Source organism: Gallus gallus, chromosome 9 (genome assembly GCF_016699485.2).
Source record: "Gallus gallus isolate bGalGal1 chromosome 9, bGalGal1.mat.broiler.GRCg7b, whole genome shotgun sequence".
NCBI lineage: Eukaryota > Metazoa > Chordata > Aves > Galliformes > Phasianidae > Gallus > Gallus gallus.
This window is the reverse complement of record NC_052540.1, coordinates 3,581,775-3,609,180: the sequence shown is the minus strand read 5'-3', so window position 1 is coordinate 3,609,180 and position 27,406 is coordinate 3,581,775. Positions and strand designations below refer to the sequence as shown.

Below are 27,406 nucleotides of genomic sequence, written 5' to 3'. Positions count from 1 at the left end.
AGTGCTTAGCAAGCCCTGATCCTTAGGATGAGTAAGCAAATTTTTCTTTAACTAGATTGTGATCATCACCCTCTTTTAAGTATTTTAGAACTGCTTATATGCCATTGTCTTTCCCTATGCATGGGATGGGTGGCCCCACTGTGTACCATGGCCCCATGAGAGGACCGCATTGTGATATTTGCTTGTGGAAAACCAGCTCTGTTCTTCTTGATACCGGGGAAGCTTGGCAAGCGAGTCACGTCTGGAAATGACAGCACTGGTCCCTTTGGCTTTGCATGGTGCCTTCTGCCTCCTCCCCAATCTCCTGTGTCAACCTGTGCTCTCGAAGAAGGCTCTGGAGCTCATCTGCGCTATTGTGCAAAGGAAACGTAAGAAAGGTTAAACCCATCCAAATTGCTGAGCCTTTGAAATAAAATAAAAGTCCCTCCTAGCAGGAGGCTCTGTGAACAAAGGCGCTGCTGCAGTCAGCTTGATTTCAGCAGCTCTTCCCAGCAGACTCAAAGGGATGACCCCACGTCTGCATTCCCGCAGCGAGCAGGAATGCATCCCTTTAAAATGAAGTTCCCTGTCTGCTCCTCTCTTTTCCTCCTCAGGAGTAGGAGGATGCTCTGTGTGCTCCACACCCAGCTCATGGCCCCACACAGGCAGAGCAAACAGAGACCGGGAGTGGCTCTGAATCGTTCTGGGCTTTCATTCACAGGGATACCTCATATTTGTATGGATTTATGGTTTTTGCCTTAGCACTACAAACGGATTTCATGCCAGCAGTTGCCTCTGCACGAGCACTCCCTGTTCTGGGTGGAAAACAGGCTCCCGTGCAGTCCCTTCTCTTTCCTATTTGCATAATTAAGAGCAATCACAGAGCATTTGGCCTGCTCTTAGTATTTACATCATGAGCCCCGTGATATTTGCTTTCCTTAAATCTCTCTGCCCAGCCCAGGTATTCCCTCCCAAGCCAGCCAGGCAGCAGGCGATTTCCCCTGCAAGCATTTTTTAGCAAATGCTGAGGGCCAGACATGAGCACAGAGCAGTGACGGACGTCATCAGGGTCCTCCTCTACTGGGTGTATGTGATGATGTGTCCTTTGGGGTGCAGGGGTGGGAAATGATTGAACCCAGCATCCTGGGGCAGGGTTGCAGGGCAGTGCTGGGAGCTGATGGTGCCATGTGACCCAACACTGCCACACTGGGGACGAAGGCACCTTGGGATATTGTGATATTACTGCCATAAAAATATACATTTATCGATTGCTGTTAATCCTCTTAATTGGTTGCATTACTGATGCTTGCCAAGCAAGCCCCCTGCCCTCCCACCACTGGCAAACCGGTTCCACTGGGCTTCTCCCTGAACCCAGGAGCCACTTACAAAGGGTCTGTCTGATGAGAGAGGAAGACCTCTTTTTTTTGGCTCACGGAAGAGCCTAATTTTCTTCCCTAAATCTTTGCCAATGACAGAAGCTCTCATAAAGCATTTTTATTGGACTTCTGAATGCTTTAATCAGTGTCTCCATTGGTGGCGGCTGCAGTGTTGGTGTGGAGATTTCCTTATGGATACCAGCACGGAAGTGCAGAGGTAGAGGGGTGACAGCTGTCTCAATGGGTCTGTGGTGTGGGCATGGGCCTGGAAGGAGCGGAGCTGGTTTGGTTCAGCCACATATGAACCCACGGGACAGACCTGGGGATGGTGATGGCATGGAATGTACTGCATGCTGCCGGCTGTGGGCCTGGCAGTGCTTTTGTAAGTCAGCTCTGGTTATATTCAGGGGTAGTGATAAAGGGGAATCAGGGTGGCTGCACTGTGCAGAGGCAATGTGTTTATAGGCTCCAATTGCAATTAATTCACTGGGGCTGTCTAGTTTATATCAGCACAAGGCATCCGTGCTCAGCTCCTCTTTTATAAGGACAAGGGACGTGCTGCAGGGCTTGTTTGGAGGCCACCAAGTAGCATGAGTTCCTGTGTCCCCACCAGAGCTGCAGCAACATCTGGTTGGTGCACCTACCACTAGCATGCCACACTATGCCACACTACACCGTGCTATCTGCCAGCCCAAGGGGTGACTGCTCCCTGAATCCAAAAAAGCAGGAGATGGGAAACAGGGCAGGAAAGAAAAGGAGAAAGCAGAGTGTGTAGTTGTGTGTCAGGGTAGGACTGATGAAGGACAGCCAAGAAGAGCACTTGCAGCCGGCTTCCTGACACAAGATTTGGGGGAATCGGGCTGCTTTGCAGAAGAAACAGGGGGTCTTTAAGCCTGGTGGCTGCCTTGCACAGCAAAGCTTTAACTCCTTTGAGGGATGGGCCCAAGAATTACACACAACCTTGAGCAGTGCCCTTTTTTCAGCAAGAGTCAAAAAGAGAGGTTGGGGCCGGCTTGGAGTGCGGGGTATGGTTTGCTTATGGCAGAAACATGCTTAGTTTTACCCAGTTTATCAATGCAACCTCTCTTCTAAATGCAGGGACAAGTCCCACATCACTCCCACCAACCTGTTCCACGCAGATTTTCCTTCTGTCTTCCAGGGATTTCAGTCCACGAAAGGTTTATTCCAAGGTAAAGCATGAGAGCCCCCACATTTTAGTTGCCATCACTGCTTGCATCGGTTGGAGGCCTTTCTGGGAGCAGAGGAAGGGGATTTTGCTCTGCACAGTGGTTTTCTGCTAAAAGGAGGGGGTAGGAGATGCTAAAAAAAAAAGAAGAAAAAAAAAGAAAAGAAAAAGCTTTCATTTTTTATTGTAAAAAAATGGTGGAAATGACTCTATAGCAGCAAATCTGTCCCTGTGGGTATCCTCTTTGATGTGCAAAGGAAAGGAATGTTTTAGCTGATCGCAGTATTTTTAATTCTCTTGCTGATTTAGAAACCCTCTTTAGCTCTAGCTACCAAAGGATGGCAGATTACCCTGTAAAAGCAGTTCTGTTATTGTCTCTCTTAACCCCAGCTAGCCTTCAATTTCCTCCCATCATTTTTATTACGTCTTCTTCCAGCCAGGAATGAGCAATGAGCTTTATTAGAATAAGAGGTGAGAAATGCAATAAGAAACCCCCCACCCCGTGGCCGAGGCAGGCACCAGCTGGGGCAGTGATGCAGCACCTCCAAAACGCAAATGGATGGAGCTGCAGGACTCCATCCAGCACAACTTGCCCAGTTCAAAAGATCTGAACGAACGCTTCCAATTTTGCTGTTATTACATCTGTAAGGGCTCTGCGCCTCCAGCACCTTTCTCAGAGTGCTCAGGTCATGGCTCCTTTTCAGAGCCAGGTTCTGCTCCTCTGTTTTCAGGAGGAATACAGAGGAAATGCATTATTACAGCCTGTTGTGCTGCTTCTGCTTTCCCACACAAAGCTCCAACGTAGTCAGAATACTCTTGATGCCAGGACCAGGCAAATGTCTCCTTACAGTCTCAGAATACTAAAGACTACCAAAGATTCTTTTTTTCCAGTGTAAGTACAAGGTTTACAATTAAGCAGCCAAACACCACCTGTATTTCAGTAGATATCTGCTTCTGACATTCAATATATCGTTTGCCTACTGATTTTATGGTGCCACTAGTAAAGTAAAGAATCTTTATGCCTTATATGGAAGATTTCGCTCCTTCACCCTCTTTATTTGCACCCAGATTGACTCCTGATGATACGGCTTGCTTATTCAGTGGCTGGCTGTTCCAGATAATTGTTCTATTGCTATTAACACAAGTTCAAATGTTGTTTAATTGTGGGAATATACGGCACGTTGTTGCCGATCGGGGTCATTTGGAAAGCGAGCTGAATGCTGATAGGGCTGTAAAGGCAGAGTTTATGCAGGAGCTTTGCTCGTTCTCTTTAATGCTTTCTTTTTCGTAGCATTTAAAGATCTTAAAATAGGAGCTGCTGAGGTGCATGGCGAGGGAGGATGGAGTGGCAGGTGTCAGGCGTGAGCAGCCCCAGCAACAGCAAGCACTGCTTTAGAAGCACTAATAGATGGGAAAACTCCCATGCATCCTGAGATAAAGGATGTCCCTTGGTTGTGGGTGTTCAAACAGAACACAACATCATCTCCGTTCGTTGGGCACGTTGGTTAATTCACAGGTAGGATAGATCCCATATAATTGTAACTTAATCCTGGTTGAAAACACCCCGACTGTTCTCAGCAAAGTTCTGTCATAGGAATGTTTGCACTTTCAGATCTGTTGTCCTTCAACGTTTGGTTTGCTAAAATCCTCCAGCAACAATAAAAAGCCCTCAACCGCTGTAAAATGCATCTGGAAGCTGGCGAACAGAGTGGGGCTGGAGCCAAGGAAGATTCAGCAGCCTCCATCAGGCTTCATTTGCTGGAGGGCTTTGCAGAGAGGTGGCAGGTTCAGCACAACAATCTGTGGTTCAGGGCTTGGTTTTCTAACACGCAAGTCAACACCATCTCAGGCAATTTAAACAGAGGCAAAATAAACCTACTTTCATTTACATTTTCAGCAGGATAATGATGCTTTTCCTTGCTCGTCTCAACACATGGTCCTGTTCCTCTGAAGGGAGCAGCCCTTGCTGACCACCAGGTTGCTCCATATGCTGGGATGGTGCTCACAGTGTGCACACGGCCTGGCTCCAATGGGAGCACCCAATGGAGGGAATTTTGTCTCTCCTTTCACGTGATCTTCCCCTGCCTTCAAGTTGCTCACTGAAGCTCCTGAAAAGGTCTTATTCATTGTGAAGGAGCCCAAGCCTAGGCTAGACCCATCGAGCTGGAAGCTGTGCCAGCCTCAGAGGTGGCATCACGCTGCAATGGGACTGGCCTTGTCCCATCAGGTGAGCCCTAGGACCTTGCCCACCCCCATACATCCCTGTCCTCTCAGATCCCTTCCCATAGAGAGAACACTGCTTCACCTCTCCTCAAAATGGAAATTAACATCTTTAGAGCACCACCATAAGCCCAGTACGCAGGCTGACACCTCTCTGTGATCTCCTCTCCTCCCTCTGGACAGGACTTCATTATCACTCTTTATCTCTGTTGTTGTGCAGCAGATGAAGGAGTTAAACAATCAAAGGGCTTTGCAGGAAACCCTCTGGCCAGAACAATGTCCCAAAAACACCCTGCTCACCACTTGCTCTGCAACACTGCCAGGTCCTGCACACCTGCACCAAGAGCATCATTTGCCTGGGTCCTACAGAAACCAGCTCCCCTTTTGTCTTCCTTGGGCCTTTCTCAGCCCTTCTGTGGGACCAAGGAGTGCTCCCCGCTATGGGGCAGGCAGCAACAAGGTGACAGCTGTTGTCCCCAGGCTCCCAGGTTCCCCACCACCAGTGCTGTCCGAGGGGCACGCAAACAAGATTAAACCCCTGCAAACGTGGAATGCTGATTGGGTTTATCTGTGTGATGGAGGTGGGGACTTATTTCACAGTGCTAAGTGATACAGGTAATATTTCCAAAACAAAATCTCCAATTTGAAATCCAATTAGGGTTGCTAAGTAACAACATAGTTAACCAGCCAATGTTTGCTAAACCCAGCCTTTTGCAAGCAAGGGAACAGCTTCAGTAAATTGCACTAACAATATATAAATACTCTAATACAAAACCAAAACAAAAATGCATATTTTACTAAAACACAAAACCTTTTAACATTGACTGCTAGGATTTCTCTCCTTATCTGCACCATTTCAGAAGCTGTGTTAATGCTTTTCAACTTCCCTGCCTGGTCTTCTGTGCTTAAACTGCAGCGCTGGTGGGGCAGGGATCTGTATATCTACTTTACAGAGTAACGTGTAATATGTAACCTTATTGATGAGTGTATATTTTGCATGCCTGAACTGAGGGCCTGAAAAGCAATTCTGATGAAAAATAGTTGCTTGGGATGGCTCTTTAATTGTCAACAGCCTCAGTATAACTGATCTGCTGGGCACTGCCTCCAGTCAGTGCTGCTGTCACGGCACAATGCTCTGCTTTCTGCCTTGCTTTCTATCTGGCCTCCAGTTTTTAAGCCCTCTGCTGTCTTCCCTGTTGAGTAGGATTCTTGGTTGGCCAAGGGTTTGTGTGGAAGTTTCTGCCCCTAAAGACAGAATTTCTTCAGCAGAGCAGATCTGGGGCACAGAGCAACCCCTCTGCATGAGGATCATCCTTTCTCTTGCTTGTTGCTTTTGGAATCAAATTTTGGCCCTTGTTGGGGCGATGCTTTATGGGGTCTTCTCCTGCTGCAGGCTCTGCCCAGCACTGTCCTGCTTTGCCACCCGTAGTGGAAGGCAATAACTGTGTGCAATGGGTGGCACTAGTGGTTTGCTGCAGAAAGAAGCGAGATCAGGGTTTTCCTGGCTGGAGCCTCATGCATTTGCTGGGCTCCTTTGGGTCACCATGTGAGGGCAAGCCTGATGCAATGTGTTTTGCTTGGTGCGTGGCGTGTGAGGATGTGCAAGGAAACCTTCTGCTTTGCTTTCCTGAATGCTCATCCCTGCAGATTGCTCTGTCTCTGCTCAAGGATCTGTGTAAATATATGGACTGGAGATGGCAGGAGCTGCACACCAGCATTTTTTACCAAGGCAAGATTATATTTCACGACTTCCTCCTTTTACATCAAAGGAAAGCAGAAAATCTTTCTTAGATCAACCTGTCTTGCTGCTGGTGTCAGGCTTCCTTACAAGCTTCCTCCTTATTTGCAGTGCTGTGTTTGAGCCCAACTTGACAGCAGAGCGTAGCTGATGAGCTGTGAAGATACCTGCACTTCCAGTACATCCTTTCAATGAGAGCTCTAGGAGAATGCTGTCACCCCGGGGTGACACCAGAACCCTGCATCCATCCCTCAGAGCCCCACAAGGAGAATTCAGTGCCTGGTCTGCTAATCCAGCAATCAGCAACAGCCATACAAGGAGGGATGGAGCAGTGTCCTAATGGACCTGGGGCATCTGAACCTACAAATACCAGTGCTCAGGTGGCAGTGCTGGTCAGATTGTCCCATGGCCAGTGTGCAATCAGGGCCCCAGGGACTTTTATGCAGAGTCAGCTCAGGCTGGATGTGATGGAAGTAATGAACAGTGCGGCTTCAAATTAAAATAAAGCTAATGGAAAGGGCACAGACCTTAACTGTCACTCTGATGCTTCTGAGTGGAGTTGCTTACACTGTGCTGAGCTCACCAAGTCCAGGAAGTGTGACCCGCCAGGTCTGGGGCTGGCGTGCCATCCTAATGATGCATACCCACCCTCCCATGGGGTGTGGGGTGAAGGGCTCGAGGAGCGAGGGCTCGAGGGCAGGCACCTTTATTTAATGCACCGTGACTGTGCAGAGCTGCAGCTCTTTATCTCGCTGGATTTTGCTGATAGGTGGCAGTTCTGGCACAGGTCTGATGCGGTGTGTCCCAGTCTTTGCAATGACATTGTTCTAGCTTTTGTCCCCTTGCTGCTGCTGCGCTGCTGCGCTGCTGCCATTCTCATTCAGAGGTGAGTAGGATGCCCCTTAAACTAGGGACAAAGCTGGGGCACCCTACTAAAGATGATTCTTTTGCCCTCTTGGAAAGGTCAACATCATCTTGGTGTAGTAGCCACCTCCACAACACTTGGCAGCTTTTCATCACGGGAGGTGAAAAGAATAGAGATTTCCCTTTAGTTTCCTTGAAGGTTTTCTCCAAGTAGAGCAGAGAAGTGAGGTAGAAGGCCAGCCTTCTCTGAGGCTTTGGTTTGAAAATGCACTTGGATAGCCAGGGAATGACTCTTTGTTGGGAGAGTTCTGCTGAGGAGGAGGGTTAGGTGATGTGGATGTCATAAAACCACTTCTGGGAACTTTGTCTCACTCCTTAAGAGGTTTCGTTATCTAACTGAGAGTTCAGCAAACACTCCTGTGGATTGAGACAACAGAGCTTGGACTGACCACATGTACTGGAGGATGATAAAGGTAGGGAGAAATCCATTAAGGACCCTGAATGTAAAAGCTGCTGGGTTGTGGCCCCCAGATATTTTCCTCCTCAGAAATGCCTAGCACATTTCTCCGTGTTGCTCTCAAAGGGGAAATGTGCTGAATGTCCCCGTTGTAGTTCCGGGCTGTTAAATCTCAGCACCACTACATTTACCACGCATTGACAAACATGGTGCCCCTCCTGAGCATCCTCGCACCGTGGGCTGAGGAGGTCAGCTGCCTGGGTGATATAGCAGCTCTGGCCTCTGTGAGCCACCAGAATGCAGGGCCACCTCCTCAGCTGACCCTGTAACTACTTGTCAAGCTCTGCATGCTCCTCTGAGCCTGCATCTGCCTTTGCTTTCAGCCTCAAGCCTGCTCTTTGCAGCACCCAGGCTGGGCTGCTCCCAAGGGATGCAGGTCCTGTCCCTGCACTGCAGCCCCTTGCAGTGTGCAGGGATGTCTTCATCCCTTACTGTTCCCCCGGGCTCTGACCTCCCCTTCTCTTGTCTTGCCATGTCAGGAGGGGAATCGAAGCTCTGAGACCACGGCATAGATCGATCCATCAGTAACCTGAGCAGAGGGGCATCTGCTGACTTGGATGAAACAACCCAGTGATGAATTGGATTAGAGAAAACGCTGCATGTCGGCGCTTGGGGAGGTGGAGGCTGCAGGAAGGGGGATAATAAGTGGAGGTTTGAAATGCCAGCCTTGCAGCCTTTGGGGGTTTATGCTGTGGGATGCAGGGCTCCCAGTGCTTTCCAAGGATACAGCTGCTGTGTAGGAGGCCTGTGCTTTGTTTCAGGAGCACTGCTGATGGATTGGGCTGATCACTGCTAAAGGTGAGGTAGAGAAGTGACAGTGTGGCAATAGCAGGTTGTGGAAGCAGCCCAGGAAATTGAGCAGTATGAGGCAATCGCTCCTTCTCATCCAGAGAAAGGAGGCTGGGAAAAGTCTCTCTGTCCTCTATCTGTCCCAAAAGCTGTCCTGCTGTCATTGTGTCTATCATCTGGCTTCACTGGGCAGCCCCAGGGGCCGTGGGTGCCGGCAAGGGAGCATCACATGGAGGACAGGCAGCCTGAGATGCTTTTTGCTGCAGCAGAGCTTCGGCACTGCAGGACCATGCAATATACCTTGCTGGAGGCAGCTACAAGGCTCACTCTTCCCCTGTGAAGAGCTAAGGGGGAGGACTGAGTCACGCACCAGAGCTTAAGCTGCTTCCAAAGCCCCCTGGAGCAGAGCTTAAGGCAGTGATCCGATCTCAAGAGAGATAAGGAAGGATTACTGAACTTCAGGCTCCCTGGCTGGGGTGTGCTGGGAGCCTATGGCATGGCAAAAGGATGGCCGTGTATCTGTAGCAAGGGGAAGTCGGGGTGTAGGTGGGTGGAGTGGTCAGAACAGGTTAATGTATGCTCTGCAGTGAAAACAAACCTCATCCATGCAGCCAGAGAGCCAAGGAGCAGCTGGCAGTGGGCACCTATCACTGCCGAATGCATTTGGAAGGTGCGGATCTATAGAACAGGAATAACAAAGTGAAAAGATGCCGACAGCTCCCCACCCTGCCCAAAGCAAGGGAGAGGAGGAAATGGGTTCAGCCCCTGCTCCCCTCAGAGGTGGGGAGGGAATGAAACACCAAGCTAAGGAGCGGGGCTGTCACAGACTTCATCAGCCTGGAGCAGCTCAGTTGTAAGGGCTGGCTTGAAATGAAGGCTGGTACTGAAAGGATACAGAAAACGGCAAAACTGCATCGAAACCATGAAATGCCTGGGGAAATGTGGAGGAAAAGTGTAACATTCAAATGTGCAGAAGAGTTGATTAAAATGTCACTGACTCCTAGGATAAAACAGGTCTTTTCTGCAGGCCCCTAATACTACAAGCTGAAAGATGTGCCTTGCAGAAAGGCACCTCCTGGGGAGACAGTGATTCAGTGGTGGTGAACCAGCCCGAACAAGGCTCAAAGGAGAAATTACCCAGCCCTCACCTATCAGCCCAGAACCAAGGGCTGCTGTGTGCAAGCAGGCTGGCTGCTGTCCCCTGCTTGTCCCCTTGGGTTCTGCCCTATCTCCCAGCTCCCAGGAGCATCTGAACCCCTCCAGCAAGCCTATCGCGCAGCACTTCTCCAACAAGAAGCTTTGTAAGCTTTTTACAACTTTTTCACTTCCAAATGAGTGTCTCGTTTGGAACAACTCTGCACCAGCTCTTTCTGCACTTGGGGCTATGTCCATGCAGTGGATTCCTCCCCTGCCCCATCTGGGGTCAGCAGAAGGCTGGGCTGCGATGGATGTTGGCAGTATGGAGTTCACTGGCAAAGGTTCAAAGCAAGGGTCATTGAGATGCCAGACAGCTTCCCTTCGAGCTTGAGTTTGCTAATTAAATCCAGTGTTTCAGCCACAGCCGTAGTGAAGGGGCAGTCAGGAGCTGTGAGCAGTGAGGAGGCACCACTAGGCAAGGAAAGACAAAGTGGCCCTGAAGATGCCTGCTAAAACCCATGGAGGAGCTCCTTAGTACTGCATTTCCTTCTACAAAGCACCTACATTCCTTCTACAAAGCAACGTCTGCATTGCATTCCTCCTTGCCAGAGAAGATTTTGGCAGTGCACCTTCCCATGTCCATGAAAGGAGCGCCCATACATCTCAGGCAGCCACACAGAGCAGTGAAGGGTTAAGTGGTGTCACAGTCTCCCGGGTTAATGATGTCCCCAGATGATGCAGGCAGAGCATTATTTACTGAAGACACCAAGCAGGCAATCATTCTTCAGGAGCAAGTGATAAATCTTGCTACGTCTCAGTGATCCCATCACCGCTGCTTACAGCAGCAGCAGAGCAGGGCTCTGCCTGCTCCATCCCCTGGAATCCTGGGACTGGCAGGGAGGCACACTCCCAAAAGGCTAAGCAAAGGGATAAAAGAGGGGTCTGGACCTCAAATAAACCCCAGTGCTCAGGCTGAGGTGTCCCCTTGCATGTACTGCTTGCTCGTCTCATGAGAAGTTTGCTGGCTGTTGGTGAAGGTGGAGGGAACAGCTGCTGTGGAGCAGTAAGGATGTCCTTCCTGACAGCTCCTGGTGAGTCCAACACCCTGCGCCCATAAATAACGAGACAATCCCACACCTTGTCAACATAAACTTTGATCTGATAAAGGATTTGTCAAGTTGAATTGCTACTAGAGCGATTCGCCAGCAATTAATGCTTTCCATTGGAACTGTCATGTGCCAGGAGTAGAGCGTGATTATTTATGGGAGCAGACTGGCTCTGACCTCTGCACACTGCTGCAGAGCTCTGCTGAGTATTGCTGGGAGCTAAGCATGGTGTATCGTGTGTCTTGGTATGCGTGCATGGCTTTGGTCACCAGCTGTGACAGATCTGAGGTCAGTGGTCAACAGTCACATCCCCACGACATGTCTCCAAGGGAACCCAAAGCACTCTAATGCTGACCCAGCACTGCTCTGGCAGAAATCTGGCAATAGTGCAGTTCCTTATGGAACTGGAAGTGGAAAGGGAAGAGGATGAGGATGCAAAGGCAAGCCATAGCTCTGTAGAACTGGGGGGATTATTGGCATGCTGAAAGGCAGGAATGTCACAGAGGAACATGTTTGCATTGAGCATCTCCTAGCTGGGGCTTCTAGAGCTTGGTGACACAAGTGTGCACGGGGTGGAGACCAGGGATAAGAGAGAAATAAATGTACCATGGTCTGCAGCTGTGCAGAAGAGTCACACTGACATAAGGGAGCAGTGGAGCTGCACGCAGCTATAAACTCTTATTAAAAAGTGCTGAGACTCTTCCTGGGTCTGGCCCTAACCTTCAGCTTCTACCCTTTACCTTTTGCTGTAGGATGTGATCATGTCCTCCTTGGGAAGAGCTGTAATGGCTGGTCAGAAAGACACATTTCTGTCTTTGTCAACCTACTCAAGCACTTCAGAGGGGGAATGGCCATCGATAAATGGATTTTCTCGGCTGAAGCTCTGCCCAGTTGAGTTCTTCAATAAATTAGCATGCCATTTCCTGATGTGCTGCTCGAAGGCATAGCATGCAGCTGGCGAGGGGGGAGTCAGCTCCTGTCTGCAGAGACAGGGTCGTGTCCTGGTGGAGGAGGGGATGTATGGCGTGTCGCCGAGTGTAAGCCTATGTGGTGTCCAGAGAGGGTTGTTGTTAATTGGATTGAAGAAGACAAATGGCCATTAGCTCAGTCTCCAAAGGACCATAACTGTACTAATAATGAAGCTGAACTCCCGAATACTGATCTTTAGTATCTGTGAAGTTATGTAATGGATGGAATATCGTTAAGCAAGAGGAAAGTGTCCAAGTATGAGGGCGAGGGGGGGAGTTTACAGAATTTGCTGAGATTTGATGCTCGCAGCAAAACTTCAGAGCCAGCTTCTCTACAGCAAGGAGACCTTTGAGTCTCGTTTGTTATCCTCCCTCCCTTCATTTTTTTTTTTTTTTTTTTTTTTAAGACAAAATTACATTCCAGGCAATGATTGCAGTGACATTAAGCTCAAGTGATCAAAAACTGTTTTGCTGCACCAATGTCAGCCGTTGAAGGGACAAGTGCTTGTGATGAATGTTTGATATCTGCCCATCTTGCTTGATATGCATCCCAGGAGGAAGGCAGAGGACAATCTGATCAGCTCAGCAGTCTGCTGGCATTTCCGTGGTCTCTGGAGCCATATTTCTCAAAGAATGTAATGCCTGGCTTGCACTTGGTGCTGCTTTGACAAGGAGCCTTTGGCCATGGCTGTGGGACAGAGGAGGTTTTCTGACAGAAAACACCAATTTGTCATAATTGGACCTTTTCACAGTGCTAAAGAAAACTCAGGTAGGAAATAAGCTTTCTATTAATAACGTTGGGCTAGAATTAGAGCCGCGAGCAAACCAAGGCACCATCTTGCATGCTCCTCTTTCACCACCAGTCCAAGGTACCTCTGGGCCAGGGAGGATGAACCGGGCACATCCTGGGGCTGCAGACATGACACACAGGGATTGTATCCTTGTGATAAATCACCAGGTGACAAAGAGATGCTTCGTGTTCATCCTGAGCTGCCAACAGTCTTGCAAACCCTTTACTCATCACACCACGAGGTGTGGGGTGCTCCCCACTGGCCACTCAGAGCTGCAGAAACAGCCGTAGCTTGAATAAAGGCACGTGGGCTTGAGGAAGAAGACTCCCTCTGTTTTGGAGGAGTAACAGGTAAATTTGAAGCAGAAATGCTGCAGCCATTCCAGAAGCCTTCTGCGTAGTCTTCCATAACAATCACAGTCTCCCGACTGCATGATCTCCAATAACATCACCTAAGTGATTTCCCCCCAGGCAATAAGGTTAAGTCATGGGAAACAATTTCTATTTTTAATAACATTTTTGCTAAATATCCTGTCCCTGACTTTCCCCAGAGGCTCAGAATCCATCTGTAATAAGGGGGCTTTAAAAGGGCTTTAATAATAAATATAATACCACCATTCTTTTATGCTTGTAACTATTCATGCTTGAGTGAATTCCCTGATCTTTTTATGGGTCTGTTGAAATATATTGTCCAAGTCAAGGGCAGGCCTGTTTTTAAGCTGCTTGCATTCCCCTGCTTTAATTCTTTTTATCTCTAGGTAACAGTCCAGATAATGTGGTTCTGGCACTGTATTTATCCACGCACAGCAGCAACGCAGCCCAGGGAGCAGCACACAAAACCCTGTGCACCCTGAGGGGCTGGGTGACTACCCAGTGCTGGCTCTGCAAGACCATAATAGCATCCTTCTCAGTATCTTTTCAGCCCAGCCCTATACACATCCTGCAAAGGCAAAAGTTGCCCTCCCCAGTCTTTTTATTCACTTATAGATTTCAAGCTGCCTGGAGATTCTGTGACTTTCTCCTCCTTTAGACACTCCTCAAGAAGCACACATCCCCTCTCTGAAGCTGTAGGCCCTGCAGCCCTAATTACTCAGAATGACCTCACCTGAGACCCCCACCACCCATCTTCAGCCCTGCCAGCTCCACTTAACTCAGCTCTGAGCCCTCAGCCTTGACCTGAGCTGTGCTGTAGGTGTGCCTATGCCTTCCCCCCCGCTGCTGCAGAGCCTCTGTAGCTTCTTTCCTTTGAGATTTTTTCAGCTGAACTGCTGGTTTCTCTGCCTGACCCCTTTCATCTCAGCCCTTTCTTCTGCAAGCAGCCAGCAGTGTTCCTGCCCTGGCTGTGCATTTGCTCAGTGCTTTCTCATGAATGAACCAGCCAAGTCCTCCAGGGCACAGCTGAGGGAGTTTGCCCTCTGAGCATGACAGGCTGAGGGATGGGGATTTCTGAACTAATTTGCTGTAAACAATGATCCATAATAGGTCACTTCTCTCTTCAGCAGCTCAGCAATTAAATCCATCGGAGACATGAATGTAATCGGACTGCTGGCAATTAGTGCTCGCAGGCCCTGGAGCGGTCTGGAGGGCTCTACCAGTGATTTCCATTGCACCAATGTGGGTTTTATTTGTGTTCTGGCTGCGCTGTTCCAGCCCAGGAGCCTTTAGCTGAAGGGTGGTGGAGGACCCAAGGATGTGAGGCCTGTGAAAATGAAGGCTGCTGGGCAAGGAGAGTGTATGAGGCACCTTTGCTATGCTGGGCCTCCATGCAGAGCAGGGACGCCGGGCCAGATTCCACTCAGCCCTGCAGACTGTCTGCCCATCTGTGAGAGACACCAGCCTACAGTGGGCCAAAGCAGGCTGCGGAGGGGTCCTGGTGGCTCTGTGGGGCCTCAGTTTCCCACCAAAGGAGAAGGGGATGGGTAGTAGTGAGGTGACCAAGCAGAATCCCTTTGCTAGTTTGCAGGGAGTGTCAGAGTGGAGCTGGGAACTGCAGGTGGGAAGTGGTTGGGCCATCCCTGCCCCACAGTCAGGGCAAGCTGCTGGGGGTCAGGGACACAGAAATGACAGGAGTCACTGATAACTCCTCTAGGTCCAAGCCAATAATGCCAATCTGTGGGCACCACTGGAGCAATTGCAGTGAGAGAACGGCACCCTCCTGGCACGTAGAAACAGGTTTGCTCTTTGAGTTCAGTCTGTAGAGCAGAAATGTGGCCAAATTTGGGCCTTTTTGCCCGAAGGGTTTGGGCTGGGGCCAGGCGTGGAGGCCGGCTGCCTTCCTGCTGAGCAGCTCCCTGGGACGGCTCAGGGCTGGAGGCAGCTCAGCCCGGTCACCTTGCATGTCAGGGACTTCTGTGTCATTTCCAGTTGGGACCATTAAGTATCAAAGCCCATAAAATCATTCATCCTCTACTGCTGTGGCCTCTTCGTGCTGCCTCCCCTTCTCCTTCATGGTAAACTGTTTCTTCCAGTAGGGTTTGTCTGAGGCACTCTGGATTTCGGCCACATATATATTATTTTTATCTACCCTGCTATTTTGCTGGGCTTCTGCACATGCAGGATCACTGTTTTATCTGCAATTTTAGCAGTGAGGATGTGAATTAGAGGATTTTTATTTCACTTGTGGCTTTCCATCCGCTGTTGTGTATTAAACCAAGCTTCGGTTGGAAACAATAATAATAAATATCCTTTGTGTTTTCCCTGTTATAATGTAGTGATCTGTTTGTCGGTATGAGAGAACAGTTCTGCAATATCATCACCCTAAGTCCCCAATACCTCCACCATATCCCAGTTAGTTATATGGTGCTGCTGTTTCATATGGACCCCAGTAGGATCGTTTTGCTGCAGACATTATTCTGGGAGGAAAGCAGATGCTATTAACTTTAACAAACAATTTTTTAACGTGATCAAACCCACCCAAGTCTGGCTTTCTGCAGAAGTCCCAGGAGAAATCTGTGCTGCAGATGTACATGCTGGCATTGTCAGGAGCTGGCAGGATTCCTCCGGAGAAGGAGAAAACTTCTTTCTTGATTGAAAAAAAGCTTACTTTCAGGGTAACAAAGATGAGTATCATCAGTGCTGGGTTGTTTTAGGGACCTCAGTCTTCCCTGCTGTCCTGCCAGATAATTCATAATGCCACGAGTTTCATGGGAAAATGCATTTAAAATACAGTCATTCAAGAGATAAGAAAACACTGTTGGTTTATTTCATTTTCTTCTTTAGTAAACCAAAGTTTGGAGAGGCCTTTCATTTTTGACACTGCACAAAATAATTCTTCTGGAGGGCCGCAGATGGGAAATCAAATAGCTGCTTATTGTGTGGCTTTCACCCTATCTCAAAGCTGGGCACCTTTGGGGACCTTCTCCAGTGGCAGCATCTCAGGGCAGGCCTGTGCTCCTTCACTTCAGGAACCTCAGGCACTGTATATCTGAGATCCAGTTGACCAGACTGTGCCATTTTTCTGCCTTCTGCTCCTTCTTTCCCTCGTGTAACTGCCTGCTCAGGGCAATGCCTTGGCTATCCACTGGCTGTAAATGATGAAAGTCAAAGAGCAGCAGCCCTGGCTCGGAATGGGACACGTGAGATTCCGTGGCAGAGGGAAAAGGGAAGGATTGGCATGGCTTAACCTGGGTGCTCTGCAAGCCTGCTGTTTGCTGAAGGGAGGAGAAGCCCTCCCGCCTCTGTGGGAGGGCTGGTGAGCAGGGGTCACTGCTGGCTGCAGGTTATTTGGGGACATGGGATGCACTTCAGGCATGTTTTGGAAAACCCTCTGCGAAGCAGTGGGGGGTGAAGCTTGGTCTGACCCAAGATAAACACCATCTGTCAGTTCTTGATCAGCCTGTCTTTAAAGCTTGGTCCAGCTGAGAGCTAGCGATCATTATTGGTCTTTTCCGTAGCTTTTGCAAGGAGCATTTCCATTGAAATGCATGGCCCGACCTTCCTCTCAGGCAGAATAAATAACCAATAAATTATTCAAAGAAGCATTTAACATAGGTGAAAATTAACTCTTACCTCAGTGCAGGCAGCCAGTTCCTGGCTGGGTTCAGCACTGTTCCAGCTCGGGGTGGGACTGGGAGCATCCTGAAGACTGCAATCCAGGGTGGGATGAATCCATTTCGCTGGGAGCTCTTTGTGGTCCTACAAGTTCCCTGCTTGAAGTGCAGAGGTTGCAGGGGGTGTCCTGAGGGTGGCAGGAAGCTGGGATAGCTGGATGGAGCTGTGCAAGGGAGATGGAGAGGTAGGAGAGGCAGTCACTCTCCTCACATTGAGACAGTATAAGAACTAACCCTGGAGAAAACCCCTCTGATCATGGAAGAAAATAGACATCTTCCAGCTTTGATGGCTCTTGCTCCTGCTTAAAAAGGGAATGAGTATGTTTATGAAAGAAAGGGCAGGTGAGAAACTAGATCCTGCTGCGTGGAAGCCTGGATAAGGCTGAGAAGAAGCAGCCTGACAGGGTACAGCTGCCGTCTTGCATCTTGTCACTGAATGTGACTTCTCTCCATCACATCATCACATCATCACAGCCAACTGTGGCTGTGGGGTGCAGAGGCCTCTAGGGCTTTCTGGCAGCCCCTCAAATGCTGTGCACCTGGGTGTTGCTTGGGGCCTGGGGCTGGTTTGTCAGAGGGTCCACACCAGGATAGAAGAGTGCTGATCTGCACACGTTGAACTGCATCATTAGGGTGCTGTTTGGAGGTGGTTGTGCAGCCAGAGAATCCCTCCTGCTGCTAGCTCTTCTGGTTTGGGCAGTTTCTGCCCTGATGCTGGCTCCTCTGTGTCCTCAGCCTCCTTCTTTTCATCAGAAGTTACTGCTGCTTTCGTCCTGCTGATGTAACTTTTGAACTGGCTGCTCTGTAACTTGCTCCTGATGTGCTCCTGGAGTTAAATTGTACACAGGGGTCACTTGGCATGATGTCCTTTCTCATTTAATCGCTGCAGATAATTTTAAAAATAATATTAAAGAAATATATCCACGCTTAGCTAAATCACACTGGAGGCAAAGTAAAGCAGGGAAGAGCAGAAGCAGCCCAGGGCAGTTCTCAGGTGGCCTTACCCAAAGGATGTACTCCAGGTCGGCAGACAGTCCTTGATTCATCCTCTAGGCTCCCTCACTGCACATCATGCTCCCAAAAACAAGGTAGGGGACATGCAGAGGGAAAATGGGCAGTGGTACTGTAGCGATAGGACTGCAGCAGAGGAAGATGGATGAAAAATGCAGGACCAAATGTTTCCTGCGTCACAGAGGGCTTGGGAGTCCAGCTGAGATCACTGTGTTAGCCCCACAAGCACATCCAGCAGCCCATGCTTTGCACACAGAATCATAGAATCCTCATCTAGTCGTCTGGTCATCTAGTCCAGCTCCCCTACAATGAATAGGGATGCCCACAGCTCAGTCAGGTTGCTCAGAGCCTGGTCCAGCCTGGCCTTGAGTGAGTTCATATCTCCAGTTGCCCTATATCAGTATCTGTTTCCAGCCCAAGGGCTTGAAAAGAGGGTGGAAAACCATTTCAAAAGCTGAGCCCCATGGGCAAGGAGCTAAAGTTGCCCATCCAAGCTTTTCTGGGCAGACGTACCTGCAGGAAACTCAACCTGAGCAATCCCAGGAACAGATAAAGACCTGATGAACATTACCATCATGCTCCCACCTGCAGGAGCCACCTCTTCTCTTGTCCTTTGGCCTCTTATTCTTCAGAGGATGCAGCATTCCACTGTTATCCTAATAACTATTTTGTTTTAAGCTACCCTGTCAGCTTCCCCGATGTGACTGAAGGTTTCTGAACTCTTGGGAGCCACAGTTCATCACACTAAGGTGCCTGCTCTTCTCTTTGCTCCAGTACAGCAGTTTCATTACCAGGTTGCTCTCCAGCATTTGGCTGCCTCTTGGAGGAGGTGAGAGCCTTCTGTATTCCAAGGATAGCCCTGAAACCTCTGTCAAGAAAACCTGAGCTCCCTGCATAGTTGTTATCTAAGAAGTTATAGGCTGAGGTTGTAGATGTGATGGCAATCTTGCTTTTCACCCTGCGTCTGTCAACCCTGTTGTGTGCATTGGTGAATGGAGCGTTTCTTCAAAAGCTTTAGGCATTTCAAGTGGCACCATGCTGATTTTTTGGGGGTACCATCAGAGCATTTACTACTTCTGGTCGGGAAAATCATCCTTCCACACCAGCACTTCTCCCGGACCCCATCCCAGCAATGCCAAGTAAGTGATTTCTCTTGTCCTCTGCCTCAGTTTCCCCATCAGCAGACTGGGAATAGTGGAAACCAACTTAACCTGCTGAAATCCACTGAGGCGAAGGTCGCAGTATTTATTGCTGAACAGAAAGTGAACAAGTTGCCTGTTCCCAGCTAATCAGTGTGTAATACTAAAGGTCACTCCAGTTGTAAAAGCAAGATGCTATTTTAGTCCTAAAGATTATTATTAAAGTGGAAACAGAAAATAACCTGAAAAGAGGGATTGGAAACACAACACAAATGTTATCCATATTTCACTGAAAATAAGAAATTACTCGAGTCTTGACAGCATCCTTCCTCCTACAAGGATGGATTTTTATAACAGTGCATTATTAATAGTCACATCAATGTGTGACTCAGAGGAGAGACTATCTGGTAAACAGAGGCTGGTTGGGATATTGCCATGTTACATTAACTTTATTTCCGCTGGGCCGCCTATTTCCACCAGTTCAGTCTTTTTCTCTTCTTGTCGACGAGGATGTTTGAAGCCATTTCTGCAGAAAGCCCCATTTGTTCTCAGCACGAGTGCTTGCAAGAAGTCTATGCTTTCCACAGAAACGAGATCTTTTCTCCATCTCTACAGGAGACCATGGAAAGCCCTGAATGTCTGCGAGGAGATGGAGGGGCTGGGGGCATTCGGGAGGGTTTTGCTGTAGCTCCCTATTGTCGCCAATGACCCCAGTGGTCTGAGATCTTGTCTGTAGGTGCCAGAGAAGAAACCTTCACCCAAAGGAGCTTCTGCCTTGGGGATTTCTGTGAGGGCTGAAGTGCTGGAAAAGCTGGACATGTCTTCTGTCTACATTTTCCTGGGAGAAACAAGCCACTCCAAGCCATGAGAGAATCATGCTGATTGGAAAAGACCTCTAAGATCCAATCCCAACCCACCCCCATCACGTCCACTGTGCCTCATCCCTCAGTGACGCATCTCCACAGCTCTTAAACACCTCCAGGGACAGTGTCTCCATCACTTCCCTTCATGCCATGGAAATAAGGTGTTGGGATGACCCCGGTGCAGAAAATGGCACAAGCAGGGGCTGGGTCCTGACTTCAGTGTTCTCCTCAGTCACCGGCTATGCCAAAACAAACAACACTTTCTTTTCAGCTTGGATGCCAGCACTGCCGTGGAGCTCCTGCAATGTGTAATCACTGCTCTCATGCCTCTGGTGCCCAGGGAGCCTTGCACTTACATGGGCAGGTGGAAACCCTCCCTCAGCAAACACGCCACCAGCTGCAGCATGTCCCACTGGAGGTAAGGCTGCTGCCTCCTGACATGATTAATAGTGCTAAGCCCCGAGCCTGGGTAACAGCTGCTGCCACGATCAGACCTCCAAATGAGGTGCCAAATAGCAGCGAAGCAGGAAAGCCCTCAAATCCAGGGAGGCCAAAAAGCAGGGAAAATAACCCTTGTTTCTGTGGCCTGGGGTGCAAATCTAGAAAACCTCTGTGCACCAGCCAAGTTGGGTTGATATCAGGGGTGTCTGGGTGGGTGCTCAGGACCCTGCTCCAAACAAGGGGTGAACCACTGCCTGGCACGGGCTGCTGTGCTGCAGCATCACCCAGGAATCTGCAAAGCTGAAAAAACAAGTGTCATTTGTGCTGCTGGATGTGAGTGCTGTGAGCTGTCGTCTTGGCTTCTGTCTTTTTTTTTTTTCCTCTCTCTTTTTTCCCTTTATTTAGAAGACAGAGAACAAATACGAGAAAATGAACTGCAAATAATGACTAACAGCACTTCCAGTCCAAATATTTGCTCACATAATCATGTGGGAACTTTGAAGGCTTGCAAATGGCTCTGGTGCTGTTTACCATCCAGCTGGGCCCAAAGACAGCCAGGATGCTCCTCTCCCAATGTCAGAAGAGCTCAGGGCACTGAGAGCTGTACTCAGGGCTTCTCAGTGCTCCCAGGTCCTCAGAGGAGTGGAGTGATGGAAATCAGCTGAGCCCAAGATGTGGTGGGGGTGTGCTGTCAGGGAGCATCCTCTAGATCATAGAATCATTAAGGTTGGAAAAGACCACTAAGATCACCCAATCCAACCATCAGTCTATTCTGTCTTGGGATGGATGGGATGCTAACAGCCTCCCTGGATGCACCACTTAGCATCTTTGCTTTCCAACAGGACTATGCTGCCCATTGCTGCTCGCAGAGGGTGGAGAGGTGCTTCTTAGTGTTGAGGCTGGGGTTGAAACCAGTATTTCCCAATTCACTCTTTCATTTCCCCCCCTAAGCTGGTGTTTTAAGGAGCATCATGCACAACGGCATTTACAGAGTAAGTCTACACAGTTCAGGATGTATTGTCATTAGCAGCCAGGCACTTGGTGGCCATTAAAATATGAGATCCTGTGCAGCACTGGGTGCTACTGATTTGTGATCAAACCCAGCACGCAGGTAGCAGGTGGCACTTCTATAGCACCTGCAGGGAATATATCCCAAAACGTCAGATGAGATTATTCTGCTCTTTCTATCAGCCAAAAAGTATGTGAAAAAAGGACTGGGGGAAGAGGAGGAAGGAGGGGGAGAATGTTTCCTCTAGTTAAGAATTAATATTTTAGCTCACAAGTGGCTTGCCAAAATTAGGAGGCATTGAAAAAAAACAGTAATGGGCAAACATTACCTCCTTGTTCCCACTATCTTCTTCTTGTAAATTCCCAGCCTTGGGTCCATCAGGGCACACACATCCTATCTCAACAAAAATACTCAGAGACCGTGGAAGAAGAATGTGCTTTAGAAACAAAGAACTCCTGGCCCTTAATGCACTACTCCCCAGTTAGTGCTTCCTAATAGAATGCTCCCTAGGCAAGCGGCTCTGGGTGTCCCTGTTTGAGTGGGGGTTGGACCAGATGGACCCAGAGGTCCTTTCCCGTTCTGTGACTCCATGACTCCACCTATTCAGTTGTCACTAACCGCCGTTTCCTCCCAGTGGTGTTTTTCCCCAAATGACATCAAGCAGTTCCCAATTCTGGCCTTGCAGGAGCCGCCACACATGCATTTGGATGCCTCCTCCACAGTCTTATTGCTAAATCCGCTTTTAAATGAAAGGGGAAAAGAGTAAACTCAGCTATTCCCACCTGCAAACAGGGCTAGCTCTGCTAATTGGCATCTTCTCTTCTATAATTATTAATGCTAATAATTACATTAAGTCAGGGGAAGCTTTTTCTTTTCTTCTCATCCTTAGGAAATTATCATCTATTGCCGCTGGATGCTCACTCATGGTCTCATCCCAGCAGCTCAGTGAAAGCAAGATGTGGGCGTGCTGCCGGCGTGCTCCTCCTCCAGCATCCCTGGAGATGCTGTTTATCTTCCTGCACCCAGAGTGTCGTGAAGCTGAGAATGGTTTATCTCCCATTCTAAAGAGCCTCGCCGTGTTATGGCCCTTGCGCGGCATCGTCGAAATCTATGGCAACCATTAATGAGATTTGTTCTTTTTCAGGAGCTGGGCTGACAGACGGAGCAAGGACGACGTCCTGAGCTTTGGCTTGGCTGCTGTATGGGGAATAATTCTTGTGGGCCCCTTTCTGCTTGTGTGAGCGTTTTCGGAGCATCTTCAGAAGCACCAGCCCTCTCCTCTGTCGTATTATTTTTGTTTGTAAATCCTGGCTGAAGAAGGATCTCGGCTCAAACATAAAGCTCCATCTGACCTGAGCAGCACGGGGCAAATCTGGGATCAAGCCTGTGAAGAAAACGGGTTTATTAGCCTTATAAATTGAATCTGGAGTTCTTGGTGCAAATAACCTAGTACCCTCCCAAGTGATTCTGCTTTAATGAGAATTGTCAAAGCTGCAGGTCTGACAGATGTGATAAAGATTGGACAACACTAGGGGTGGACAGCCAGGTTCCAGTGTGCTTCTGCCCAGCCTAGAAGAGCTCCCTCAGCAACACCACGGCTTCTCTCCCTACGGATGGAGGGAAGTTCCCAACATATTCTCACATTCCTCCAGTTAAAAACTTCCCACCCACAGACATCCCAGAGCATCCCTTTGGAGAACGAAACACAAAGGGAATCCAAGATGATGCTTGGCTTCCTGCTGCTGAGACAAATAGTGAGGCTGTTAAACTCTACCATTGTCCCACGTCCTTTAGAGTGGAAAGAGTTTGTACTCCTTGCTCTAAGGTAATATATACTTTATGCAACGTTCTTTTCTTTTTCCTAGGAGGAGGTGGGTTGCTGCCTCTGGGAAGATTGTATCAGCAGCTGCATACAGCCCCATCCTGCATATATCCTGCTGGTCTCTGCTCTGATCTCAGAAGCCCTCCAACCCCCACGAGCATCACCCCTCTCCCACCTCTCTGCAATGGGCACAGTGAGTGCTCCGGCCAAGCACCAGCTTGCCCCCAGTTTTGTCCCCTGCCACCTTTCCACCTCCTGTTCCCTTCTCCCTGCTCCGTTTCACTCATCTCTCCTCCCAGTCTAATTCACGCTTTTCCACACGCCTTTCATCACTGCCACATTCTCCCTGCTCGCCCTTGATCCGCTGTGCAGTAGCAGGATGGGGGTGGCAGATGGCCGCGGGGCCGGGGCTCATCCATCACCGCGGGCCTGGCTGTAGGGCCGAGGCAAGGCAGGGTAATTGCTGGTGGAGAGGAGGCATTTTTCACCACTGACGAGGAGGAGAGGTGCAGGGTTGTGCTAATGCCACGGGGAAGGATTAATTCATCACCGTTTCTATTTTTTTTTTTTCTTTTTTTCGCCCTTCTTTTTAATTCATCCTTTCTAGATTTACGCAGCAGTGCTCTCCAACGCCAGGCAGCTGGGAAGTCCCCATGTGAAACCTCTCCACAAGCTGATGGGAAGCAGCAAGACCCACACTGCCTTCATCATTGTCATCCCCATCAATGGAGCCAACGGGTCAGAAAACTCCCATCCGTTACACCTATGGCATGCCATCAGCTCGCAGGTGATGAGGAAAAGCAGATGCAGTTTTTGGTGAGCCAGTTGTTCTCCCGTTTTGCACATCCCAAAATGAGCTTCAAGATTCCAAGCATGCTTCACGCTGTAGGGTTCTGTCCACAGGGTCTGGGCTGGATGTGACCTTAGGAGTGAATGCAGTGTGGGGAACAGAAAAATTCAGCAAAAAAAGAGCAAATGTGTTAACGGAGGGCAAAAAAAAAACACACATCATGTAGTTCCCTCTATTCTTAGTTTTATGCATTCGGCCAGTTCTGGAGTGACTGAAAACCTGAGAATTTGAAAGGAATGTTGTGATTTCAGCCGAGTTCAATATTCTCTTCAATATTTTGAAAAGTGGAAGTCTTAGGCAGCTGAACAGAACTTTGCCCATTGACAATTCCTGCTTAGAGAATAAACTTAGAATAAATAAAGGCATCATAGTGGGAATTGGCTGGAGTAAACCATTCTGTGCTGCAGTAAAATTCAATTCTAGGTGGTTTCAGTTGCGATCTCCAATACAAACCCTGAATGTTGCTGTCCTGCAAACGCTTCTTTATTGGAAAGCAGTCCCAGTGTCCCAGAAAACCCCCAAAGGCCTTCCTTTGCCATATGCCTGCACTCAGCTGCAAGTTGTTCATGCTGCGCTCATGACGGTGGGCATCCACCTCACTTCAGCCTTTCAGACCCGAAGTATCAAGCCTAAACCTACTGCCACGGTTCCCTTGTTTTTCAGAGGGAGGTTGGTACTGCAGCCTCCTACAGCTCTGCAGGCAGGGTGCTTGCTTCCAGCTGACCACGCTCAGGGAGATGTACTAGGCTACTCGGTGATTCCTATTCCTCCTCCTGTTACGTTTTTCTTCCCTACCTGCCTTAACAACACTCTGTTTACGCTATCTCAGGCCAAGGATCAAAGTGCTATTCCCCTCTGCCAAGAGCGATTTAGCAGTGCCTTCCTTGGACTTGCTTTGTTATAACTTTTGCATTGCCCGGGTGCTGAGTTATTCATTATGCGCAGGCTGCAGAGACAATTGTATGCGTTCCTCTTCCTGTCTGTGCAATATTTTGACATTTCCCTGTGTCTATTGGAATTCAGTCCTGTCTTTAAATAAATATCTTGCTTTCCCATGGGAAGAGCTCCAGGAGCTCCTACCTCAGTGCTGCTTCCCAGCTGTCTGAGTTTTCCTCGTCTGCATCTCGGGTGATGGAAATGTGGAGGAGTTGGGGTATTTTGTTTGGGGTTGGGGACTTTTTTGAGGTTAAAAAGAGCAACACCAGATCAGGGTTCCAGCAGCCTGCATCCACCATTTTCTACGGTATGTTGTCTTCTAGCCAAAGATATTCAGTTTTCAGGTCAGATAGGAAATCAGTTTTCTAAATGAGAGAGGGATTGTATAGGTCCTATTTCCCATACTTCCAGGACTGCGGAGAAGCAGAGCATCAACAGCAAAAATCAATTAGTGTCGAACCAATTTCTAAACAATGATATGGTTTTGACATTAAAAACCAAATCACCATAACATGTCTCAGAAGATGGAATAAACCAATCAACCTGTAGAAGTAAGACATGGTAGCAGGTGGGGCTGTCCACTATGGGTGATGGGCGAAAGTCCGTGGACAGGGTTAAAGTATACTGTTTAATTTTACTGTTAAGCAATGCCCCAAAAGGACAGATATCAAGGTTTAAGCAACTGAGGTGTGTTTGGCATCAGCTGTTGCCTGCTCAGCACACTGGGATGTTTCCTGTCTCTCATTTTAAGTTTGCTTTCTTCTGTCTGCATCCTCAGTGCTTATCCTGCCCTAAGATATGGCCATTCCCACCCCCTGGTGGCACCTCACACCTCATCAGCCAGGCATGGATCCCCAGCAATGCCTGTGGGATGTTCATCAGTGAGATATTTTGCACAGGGGCTTTCACTCTGCTTTAACCATGCACGCACCCCACTGAGGAGCTGCCAATCCTACCCAATCCATAAGAGAAATGAGGATGTAAGTGGCTTTTCAGCAGCCAAGAAGACTGATCGTGGTGAGGAGCCCTGATGGTGCCATGTGTCATAGAATCCTGGAGTTGTTTAAATTGGAAGGGGCCCTTAAAGGTCATCTAGTCCAACTGCCTTGCAGTGAACAGGGACACCTACAGCTCTATCAGGTGCTCAGAGCCCCCCGAGCCTGATCTCGAATGTCTCCACAGATGGAGTATCCACTCTGTATGACCTGTGTCAGTGCCTCACCAGTCTTCTTATGGTAAAATAAGAAGGTTTTCCTTATTATCCTTATATCCAATCTAAATCTCCTCTCTTTTAGTCTGAAACCATCTCCCCTTGTCCTTTCAGTATGATTTGGATAGTCTCTTAAATATCTGATTTCCAGCTTCATTGTGGGCAGGCTGTCTCAGCTGCCTGCTATAAAGGTCCTGTGCTCTCCCAGGACCTGCAGGAGGAGATGGGGCTCTGAGCTGGGTGGACCTCCTGCCTGGCCTGGCCCTTTGCAGCACCCATGGGGATCGTGAGCCAGGGCAGACACCAGAACACAAACAATTTGCTGCAAATTACGCTTATTGGCAAACAACCATGTTAGAAATTAATCTTGTTACTCCCCAAATGTCAACACTCCTTACGTTCAAAAGGAAAAAAAGCCATCCTTACCCTGATTTTAATGCCTAGCCCATGTTGTTGTTTTAGTCCTGCTTGCTTCCAAACCTCTTAGCGAGGCAGGATCTGATGGCTTTCAGGGAGCCCATGTGGTTCTCGGCAGCCAGCCGTGCTGACTGATGCACAGAGCAGAGGGAGACGCTCACAGGCGCACGCCCAAAGAAAACCCTGGGGTGGCTGAGCCCGTGCCGTTCCCACACCCCAAGCAGCCCACACACAGCTCTCGGCTCTCAGCCGTGCTCTTGGTCATATTTGGAGCATGGAGTTGCTTGCCCAAGCTATGCACCAAGGCCACAATGCGAGCCTTTCCCCGGGGAAGGTGCCTTTCCCACCGTTCCCATACTGAGAAGGACAACAGCTCGTGCAACAAGCAGAGGGAAAGGCTCTATGGTGTGTGATGCAGGGCTGTTGCTTCGTGCTACCACACACTTCACTCAGCACAAGGCCATAGGGCAGGCAAGGCTTCATGCTCACGCCAACCTGAAGATTTGTAGCCCAAGACCCAGCCCTATAGCCTCAGCACTCACAAACAGGGTTGCTAATTCAGGGCTTGAGCAATTGAGAATAACAGGTTCCCTCTTCTTTTTTTTTTTCCCCTTTCCTTTCTTTCAAACTGGTAACTTACAAGCAACAGGTTCACGTTTCTCCTCACATATGCCTCACATATTTGCCTTTGTTGTTTTGGCTAAAGCTATCCTCCCAGGACCCCCCGAGCACACCGAGCAGCATATGGCCTTCTACTTGCTTCATTTCCAGCCCTCATTTTTTCCCACAGTAAACCAGACTTTTTCAGGCAATACTAATCCCTAGTGCCTGTCACTGGTAGAGAAAAGCATTAATAACTGCAGTTATCCTGGAAATATCTGTCACCCACATTTGTTTTTTGTTTCCCTTTGGGTAATCATGCTCCAGATCTAATTACTGCAGAAATTTCTTTTGCTCCAACGAGCAGCATTTTGGGTTACCTCCCCGGC

At 48.9% G+C, this 27,406-nt stretch overlaps 1 long non-coding RNA gene across 2 annotated transcripts; it reads left to right on the top strand.

The window, feature by feature from the left end:
- Nucleotides 1-25,938, top strand: LOC121111489. Of its 2 annotated transcripts, none has more exons than XR_005862219.1 (5): nt 1-368; nt 2,454-2,545; nt 20,004-20,150; nt 22,327-23,007; nt 23,612-25,938. It is a non-coding gene; the product is annotated as an uncharacterized LOC121111489 (long non-coding RNA). The 2 variants fall into 2 exon arrangements; XR_005862220.1 differs by having other exon boundaries at nt 1-377.
- Nucleotides 25,939-27,406: the final 1,468 nt, after the last annotated feature.